We start from the raw sequence: 9291 nt of genomic DNA, 5'->3' as shown, positions 1-9291 counted from the left end.
CTGCAGTAGGTTAGCTGTTCTCTCTAAACCCTCTCCCTCCCTCTGCAGTAAGTTAGCTGTTCTCTCTAAACCCTCTCCCTCCCTCTGCATTAGGCTAACCTCTCTCCCTCCCTCTGCAGTAGGTTAGCTGTTCTCTCTAAACCCTCTCCCTCCCTCTGCAGTAAGTTAGCTGTTCTCTCTAAACCCTCTCCCTCCCTCTGCATTAGGCTAACCTCTCTCCCTCCCTCTGCAGTAGGTTAGCTGTTCTCGCTAACCCATCTCCCTCCCTCTGCAGTAGGTTAGCTGTTCTCGCTAACCTCTCTCCCTCCCTCTGCAGTAGGTTAGCTGTTCTCTCTAACCTCTCTCCCTCCCTCTGCAGTAGGTTAGCTGTTCTCGCTAACCCATCTCCCTCCCTCTGCAGTAGGTTAGCTGTTCTCGCTAACCTCTCTCCCTCCCTCTGCAGTCTAGCTATACACACTGTGACTGCTTGTGTGTGTGTGTTTATGTATGTGCATGTGTGTGTGTCCCCTATATGTGTGTGTTAATGTGTGTTCTCTTACCTTGTTTTCTGCCCCAGGTGCCCTCTCTGTGCGTTCTCCACCAGTCGGCCTGTCTCCATGGTAACACACATGCGCTCGTCGCACTCGACGACGGATCAGCACCGCTGCCGCATCTGCCAAAGGTCGTTTCTGGGCAACCGGAGCTCCAGACCCACGTCAGGTGTCATCGTCAGGGCAACCAGTACCGCTGCGAGAGGTGTGGACACCTGGCCCGAACAGCCAATAAGCTGATAGAACACGTGCGTGTTCACACTGGGAGCGACCTTTCACCTGCGACCTCTGCCCTTACAGCGCCAAGCGCCGAGACAGCCTCCGCCTGCACTACCGACTCAAACACCCCGAACACACACCCTCACACGGACACACACATGCAGGACCGCATATGCACCGGTCAGCCCTGAATCCCCTCTCCTCCTCTACCCTCTCTTCCTGGTTTAAGGGGTCAGACCTTTCTCCCCTCGTCCCCCTCACCACCCTGCTCTCCCTCAGACCCCTCTCTAGCCCCAGACCCTCCTCTCCCTCCCTCTCTTCCTCCCCCAAACTCTCTTTCCTGGCCTACCTAGGTCTGACAGAGCCAACCTAATCAATATCCTCCTCCCCCCTCCTCTCTACCTCTCCCCTCCTCTCTACCTCCTCCCTCCTCTCTACCTCCCCCCTCCTCTCTACCTCCCCCCTCCTCCCTACCTCCCTACCTCCCTCCTCTCTACCTCCCCCTCCTCTCTACCTCCCCCCTCCTCTCTACCTCCTCCCTACCTCCCTACCTCCCTCCTCTCTACCTCCCCCCTCCTCTCTACCTCCTCCCTCCTCTCTACCTCCCCCCTCCTCCCTACCTCCCTACCTCCCTCCTCTCTACCTCCCCCCTCCTCTCTACCTCCTCCCTCCTCTCTACCTCCCCCCTCCTCTCTACCTCCCCCTCCTCCCTACCTCCCCCCTCCTCCCTACCTCCCTACCTCCCTCCTCTCTACCTCCCCCCTCCTCTCTACCTCCCCCCTCCTCTCTACCTCCCCCCTCCTCTCTACCTCCCTCCTCTCCTCTCCCCTCCTCTCTACCTCCCTCTACCTCCCCCCTCCTCCTCTACCTCCCTCCTCTCTACCTCCCTCTCCTCTCCCCTCCTCTGTCTCCTCCCTCCTCTCCTCTCCTCTCCCCTCCTCTGTCTCCTCCCTCCCTCCCTCTCCTCTCCCCTCCTCTCTACCTCCTCCCTCTCCTCTCCCCTCCGTCTCCTCCCTCCTCTCCTCTCCCCTCCTCTGTCTCCTCCCTCCTCTCCTCTCCCCTCCTCTGTCTCCTCCCTCCTCTCCTCTCCCCTCCTCTGTCTCCTCCCTCCCTCTACCTCCCCCCTCCTCTACCTCCCTCCTCTCTACCTCCTCTCCTCTCCCCTCCTCTGTCTCCTCCCTCCTCTCCTCTCCTCTCCCCTCCTCTGTCTCCTCCCTCCTCTCCTCTCCTCTCCTCTCCTCTCCCCTCCTCTGTCTCCTCCCTCCTCTCCTCTCCCCTCCTCTGTCTCCTCCCTCCTCTCCTCTCCCCTCCTCTGTCTCCTCCCTCCTCTCCTCTCCCCTCCTCTGTCTCCTCCCTCTCCTCTCCCCTCCTCTGTCTCCTCCCTCCTCTCCTCTCCCCTCCTCTGTCTCCTCCCTCCTCTCCTCTCCCCTCCTCTGTCTCCTCCCTCCTCTCCTCTCCCCTCCTCTGTCTCCTCCCTCCTCTCCTCTCCCCTCCTCTGTCTCCTCCCTCCTCTCCCCTCCTCTGTCTCCTCCCTCCCTCTCCTCTCCCCTCCTCTGTCTGTCTCCTCCCTCCCTCTACCTCCCCCCTCCTCTACCTCCCCTCCTCTCTACCTCCCTCTCCTCTCCTCTCCTCTGTCTCTTCCCTCCTCTCCTCTCCTCTCCTCTCCTCTCCTCTCCTCTCCTCTCCCCTCTCTTCTGTCTCCTCCCTCCTCTCCCCTCCTCTGTCTCCTCCCTCCCTCTCCTCTCCCCTCCTCTGTCTGTCTCCTCCTCTCCTCTCCTCTCCCCTCCTCTGTCTCCTCCCTCCCTCTCCTCTCCCCTCTTCTGTCTCCTCCCTCCCTCTCCTCTCCCCTCCTCTGTCTCCTCCCTCCTCTCCTCTCCCCTCCTCTGTCTCCTCCCTCCTCTCCTCTCCCCTCCTCTGTCTCCTCCCTCCTCTCCTCTCCCCTCCTCTGTCTCCTCCCTCCTCTCCTCTCCCCTCCTCTGTCTCCTCCTCTCCTCTCCTCTCCCCTCCTCTGTCTCCTCCCTCCTCTCCTCTCCCCTCCTCTGTCTCCTCCCTCCTCTCCTCTCCCCTCCTCTGTCTCCTCCCTCCTCTCCTCTCCCCTCCTCTGTCTCCTCCTCTCCTCTCCTCTCCCCTCCTCTTTCTCCTCCCTCCTCTCCTCTCCCCTCCTCTGTCTCCTCCCTCCTCTCCTCTCCCCTCCTCTGTCTCCTCCTCTCCTCTCCTCTCCCCTCCTCTGTCTCCTCCCTCCTCTCCTCTCCCCTCTCTTCTGTCTCCTCCCTCCTCTCCCCTCCTCTGTCTCCTCCCTCCCTCTCCTCTCCCCTCCTCTGTCTGTCTCCTCCTCTCCTCTCCTCTCCCCTCCTCTGTCTCCTCCCTCCTCTCCCCTCCTCTGTATCCTCCCTCCCTCTACCTCCCCCCTCCTCTACCTCCCTCCTCTCTACCTCCCTCTCCTCTCCCCTCCTCTGTCTCCTCCCTCCTCTCCTCTCCCCTCCTCTGTCTCCTCCCTCCCTCTCCTCTCCCCTCCTCTGTCTGTCTCCTCCCTCCCTCTACCTCCCCCCTCCTCTACCTCCCCTCCTCTCTACCTCCCTCTCCTCTCCTCTCCTCTGTCTCTTCCCTCCTCTCCTCTCCTCTCCTCTCCCCTCTCTTCTGTCTCCTCCCTCCTCTCCCCTCCTCTGTCTCCTCCCTCCTCTCCTCTCCCCTCCTCTGTCTGTCTCCTCCCTCCTCTCCTCTCCCCTCCTCTGTCTCCTCCCTCCTCTCCCCTCCTCTGTCTCCTCCCTCCTCTCCTCTCCCCTCCTCTGTCTGTCTCCTCCCTCTCCTCTCCCCTCCTCTGTCTCCTCCCTCCTCTCCTCTGTCTCCTCCCTCCTCTCCTCTCCCCTCCTCTGTCTCCTCCCTCCCTCTCCTCTCCCCTCCCTTCTCTCCTCTCCCCTCCTCTGTCTCCTCCCTCCCTCTCCTCTCCCCTCCTCTGTCTGTCTCCTCCTCTCCTCTCTTCTCCCCTCCTCTCTACCTCCCTCTCCTCTCCTCTCTTCTGTCTCCTCCCTCCTCTCCTCTCCCCTCCTCTGTCTCCTCCCTCCTCTCCTCTCCCCTCCTCTGTCTCCTCCCTCCTCTCCCCTCCTCTGTCTCCTCCCTCCTCTCCTCTCCCCTCCTCTGTCTCCTCCCTCCTCTCCCCTCCTCTGTCTCCTCCCTCCCTCTCCTCTCCCCTCCTCTGTCTCCTCCCTCCTCTCCTCTCCCCTCCTCTGTCTCCTCCCTCCTCTCCTCTCCCCTCCTCTGTCTCCTCCCTCCCTCTCCTCTCCCCTCTTCTGTCTCCTCCCTCCCTCTCCTCTCCCCTCCTCTGTCTCCTCCCTCCTCTCCTCTCCCCTCCTCTGTCTCCTCCCTCCTCTCCTCTCCCCTCCTCTGTCTCCTCCCTCCTCTCCCCTCCTCTGTCTCCTCCCTCCCTCTCCTCTCCCCTCCTCTGTCTGTCTCCTCCTCTCCTCTCTTCTCCCCTCCTCTCTACCTCCCTCTCCTCTCCTCTCCTCTGTCTCCTCCCTCCTCTCCTCTCCCCTCCTCTCTACCTCCCTCTCCTCTCCTCTCCTCTCCTCTCCTCTCCTCTCCTCTCCTCTCCCCTCCTCTCTACCTCCTCCCTCTCCTCTCACCTCCTCTGTCTCCTCCCTCCTGTTCCTCCTCCTCTCCTAACAGTAATACAGGGCTAATGTAATATGTCCTCTGGACGATAAAGACTGAACTAAATGCTGGATGTCAAAACTAAAAACAACAAGGTCTAATATTGTATATATACTATTACTTAACATGGTCAATAAGGCTGTGCATCCCCGCACTAGAGTTATATATGAAAAATGCCTCTATGCTTCGCAAACATTATTGTGATTTTGTAGGTGCATTATAGTGCACTACTTCTGCCGAGGCCCACAGGGCGCTGGTCAAACGTAGTGCACTAGATTAGGGAATAGGGTGTCATTTGGGATGTAACCTTTATTACATGTTCAAATGTCCGCTTGTCTGTTGGTATATCCAAACTCTACTGGCTCTTGATTGGCTTATATATATTCTGTTGTGTTTATTCACTTGTATAATGTAGACTAGAATATACTATAATATATGAATATACTATAATATATGAATGTACTATAACATATGAATATACTATAATATATGAATATACTATAATATATGAATGTACTATAACATATGAATATACTATAATATATGAATATACTATAATATATGAATATACTATAACATATGAATATACTATAATATATGAATGTACTATAATATATGAATATACTATAACATATGAATATACTATCTCATTCTTCTGTTGGCATCCGGTCAGAATGTTCGGTCGTCTAAATGTTTTTATACAGTACTTCATTCTCCTCATAAGTCTAAAACAGGGTTGCTGTTTGGAATAAGGCTACTGTTTTGCCAGCCAGCACTCAATGTGTGAAAATAATGTATCATTAAAAAAAAAAGTTGTTTAATTGCAACGTTTTGTCTCACACTGCCTCATAGGCCGATGCGATCAGCAAGCCAAGGCACATTCTGATCCTAGGTTACTGGTTTTTGTGTGGTTGGAGATTCTAGTAGGATGAGGTCGATGCTTCCTGGTAGTTGAACAGGGTCTGATGCGACTCCAAGTCGGGTTCATCCAAGGTCTTTGCTGACCGTCGTACGTCGTCGGGCTGTTCGCCAGTGGCGTGTATTCATGAAGCCAGGCTTCCCCAAAAAAACTTTACCAAGAAACAACGACAAAAACATACTAAATAATTTAGCTTTCGTCTCTGTTTCATAAAATGTCCTTAAATTAGCAAGAGGTTGAATGTATCTCACTGGCGAAATCATCTGAATGAACAAAACATTTTAACAATTAAATAATAGCCAATCAGCATTGAGCTAAACTGAGCGCGCTCAGCTGAATGGTCCTGGCACACCAAGGGATTTGGCTTCACACCAATCACATCACAAGCTTGAATTGTTGCATCTCTGTCATTGTGTCCAGTGGCTGGCTAGCTAGCTAAAATCATCACTTTCCTAAATTAGCCATGGATGGAGATTTGGACTTGTGGTTTTACTTAATTCTCCGTACTGGCCAACGATTATAACGGTGATTCTGTTCCAACCACACATTGTACCCCTGGCCTGAGACTGTGGAATTTCAACATGTAGCTAGATGTAGTATGCTAACGTTAACTAGCTAACGTTGCCCATGAAAGGAAGTTAGGCTAGCGAGAAAGCATTTTAGCCAGGTAGCCTAGGACAACAAAAACTATATCCGTGTACTGTATGACAGAGTGATAGACCGTTTAGGCAACATGAAAGAGGATGGCGTTTCTCTATAAGTAGAGTGAGGACATCAGAACCATGGACAGCTACATCATATTTACCTTACGTTGATTGGACTAAATTGTTTTTGGTGTCTTTTAGTTGTCACTGTTAGTTGTCACTGTATTAGACTAAGCAAAGGTGATTTGATGATGTTGAAATGGTGCTGGAATAGTGGAGGCAGCTCCTGTTTTCTTTGTGACTTGCGGTAACTCTCCGTGGTTCTGAATCAATAGTTGTTTAGTGGTCCGAAAATGTGGGAAACATTAACTTTCTTGACCATGCTGCAGGTCATGTAACTGTCTGTTACATGGAATATGCTCTGTGGACTAAACCGGACAGAGGTGGCTCTCCGGTTTTGTGACAAAAAGGTGTGGTTGAATTTATTCTGTCACTGTCTTCTTATTGTCTCGGCCATAGGTCAAATCACGGCATATGAACTAACAGGTTAGAGAGCAAATAAAGCAAGTATCACATGTAATACGGCATTTTAACCACACACCCCTACTGCTGTCAATTGAAATTAAGTCATTAGGCCCTAATCTATGGATTTCACATGACTGGGAATAAAGATATGCATCTGTTGGTCACGGATACCTTGAAAAAAGGTTGGGCGTGGATCAGAAAACCAGTCAGTATCTGGTGTGACCACCATTTGCCTCATGCAGCGCGACACATCTCCTTCGCATAGAGTTGATCAGGCTGTTGATTGTGGCCTGTGGAATGTTGTCCCACTCCTCTTCAATGGCTGTGCGAAGTTGCTGGATATTGGCGGGAACTGGAACACGCTGTTGTACACGTAGATCCAGAGCATCCCAAACATGCTCAATGGGGTGACATGTCTGGTGAGTATGCAGGCCATTGAAGAACTGGGACATTTTCAGCTTCCTGGAATTGTGTACAGATCCTTGCGACATGTGGCAGTGCATTATCATGCTGAAACGTGAGGTGATGGCGGTGGATGAATGGCACGACAATGGGCCTCAGTATCTCATCACGGTTTCTCTGTGCATTCAAATTGCAATCGATAAAATGCAATTGTGTTCGTTGTCCGTAGCTGATGCCTGTCCATACCATAACCCCACTGCCACCATGGGGCACTCTGTTCACAACGTTGACATCCGCAAACCGCTCGCCCACACAACGCCATACACGCTGTCTGCCATCTGCCCGGTACAGTTAAAACCGGGATTAATCCGTGAAGAGCACACTTCTCCAGCGTGCCAGTGGCCATCGAAGGTGAGCATTTACGCACTGAAGTCGGTTACGACGCCGAACTGCAGTCAGGTCAAGACCCTGGTGAGGACGACGAGCACGCAGATGAGCTTCCCAGAGACGGTTTCTGACAGTTTGTGCAGACATTCTTCAGTTGTGCAAACCCACAGTTACATCAGCTGTCCGGGTGGCTGGTCTCAGACGATCCCGCAGGTGAAGAAGCTGGATGTGGAGGTCCTGAGGTGGCATGGTTACACGTGGTCTGCAGTTGTGAGGGTGGTTGAACATACTGCCTAATTCTCTATGACGATGTTGGAGGCAGCTTATGGTAGAGAAATTAACATTCAATTATCTGGCAACAGCTCTGCTGGACATTCCTGCAATCAGCATGCCAATTGAACGCTCACTCAAAACTTGAGCCATCTGTGGCATTGTGTTGTGTGACAAATTTGCACATTTTAGTGTCCTTTTATTGTCCCCAGCACAAGGTGCACCTGTGTAATGATCATGCTGTTTAATCAGCTTCTTGATATACCACACCTGTCAGGTGGATGGATTATCTTGACAAAGGAACAATTTTCACTAACAGGGATTTAAACACATTTGTGCACCAGATTTTTGAGAAATAAACTTTTTTGCACGTATGGAACATTTCTGGGATATGTTCTTTCAGCTCATGAAACATGGGACTAACACTTAATATGTTGCATTTATATTTCTGTTCAGTATATCTTGGGTTATCAACTCAACTCGCCGTGTTTGGAGGAGGAGGAATGCTGCCTATGACCCCAAGAACACCATCCCCACCGTCAAACATGGAGGTGGAAACATTATGCTTTGGGGGTGTTTTTCTGCTAAGGGAACAGGACAACTTCACCGCATCAAAGGGACGATGGACGGGGCCATGTACCGTCAAATCTTGGGTGAGAACCTCCTTCCCTCAGCCAGGGCATTATAAAATGGGTCGTGGATGGGTATTCCAGCATGACAATGACCCAAAACACACGGCCAAGGCAACAAAGGAGTGGCTCAAGAAGAAGCACATTAAGGTCCTGGAGTGGCCTAGCTAGTCTCCAGACCTTAATCCCATAGAAAGTCTGTAGAGGGAGCTGAAGGTTCGAGTTGCCAAACGTCAGCCTCGAAACCATAATGACTTGGAGAAGATCTGCAAAGAGGAGTGGGACAAAATCCCTCCTGAGATGTGTGCAAACCTGGTGGCCAACTACAAGAAACGTCTGACCTCTGTGATTGCCAACAAGGGTTTTGTAACCAAGTACTAAGTCATGTTTTGCAGAGGGGTCAAATACTTATTTCCCTCATTAAAATGCAAATCAATTTATAAAATTTTTGACATGCGTTTTTCTTGGTTTTGTTGTTGTTATTCTGTCTCTCACTGTTCAAATAAACCTACCATTAAAATTATAGACTGATCATGTCTTTGTCAGTGGGCAAACGTACAAAATCAGCAGGGGATCAAATACTTTTTTCCCCTCACTGTATGTCACATGGCTATAAAACTACTTTGAGAAAGAAAAAACTAATATAATTGTGGACTGTGGAGTGTTAAATAAATATATATCACAGCATAAGCAATATCAAAGTCAGTTACAGAAAATACGTTTTATTGGATATTTTCTGATCCATGGAATATCCAGAGAATATCCCTACACCCCAGCCAACTGCTACCCTATAACCTGCACCCCAGCCAACTGCTACCCTATAACCTACACCCCAGCCAACTGCTACCCTATAACCTGCACCCCAGCCAACTGCTACCCTATTACCTGCACCCCAGCCAACTGCTACCCTATAACCTACACCCCAGCCAACTGCTACCCTATAACCTGCACCCCAGCCAACTGCTACCCTATAACCTGCACCCCAGCCAACTGCTACCCTATAACCTGCACCCCAGCCAACTGCTACCCTATAACCTGAACCCCAGCCAACTGCTACCCTATAACCTGCACCCCAGCCAACTGCTACCCTATAACCTGCACCCCAGCCAACTGCTACC

At 51.8% G+C, this 9291-nt stretch overlaps 1 protein-coding gene across 2 annotated transcripts in view; it reads left to right on the top strand.

Moving 5' to 3' along the window:
- The window catches only part of LOC311124089 (zinc finger protein 827-like), a 27741-nt gene extending 26555 nt beyond the window's left edge, over nt 1-1186 (top strand). For both annotated transcript variants that reach the window (XM_084198302.1, XM_084198301.1), the window contains exon 8: nt 557-1186. The gene's annotated coding sequence lies outside the window, so the exon portion shown is untranslated. The remainder of the gene's footprint in view (nt 1-556) is intronic.
- The last annotated feature ends 8105 nt before the right edge of the window (nt 1187-9291 follow it).

Source organism: Coregonus lavaretus (genome assembly GCF_964263955.1).
Source record: "Coregonus lavaretus genome assembly, contig: HAP1_SCAFFOLD_2617, whole genome shotgun sequence".
Taxonomy (NCBI): Eukaryota; Metazoa; Chordata; class Actinopteri; order Salmoniformes; family Salmonidae; genus Coregonus; species Coregonus lavaretus.
The sequence above is the reverse complement of the archived record's forward strand: the minus strand, read 5'-3'. Positions and strand labels throughout refer to the sequence as shown.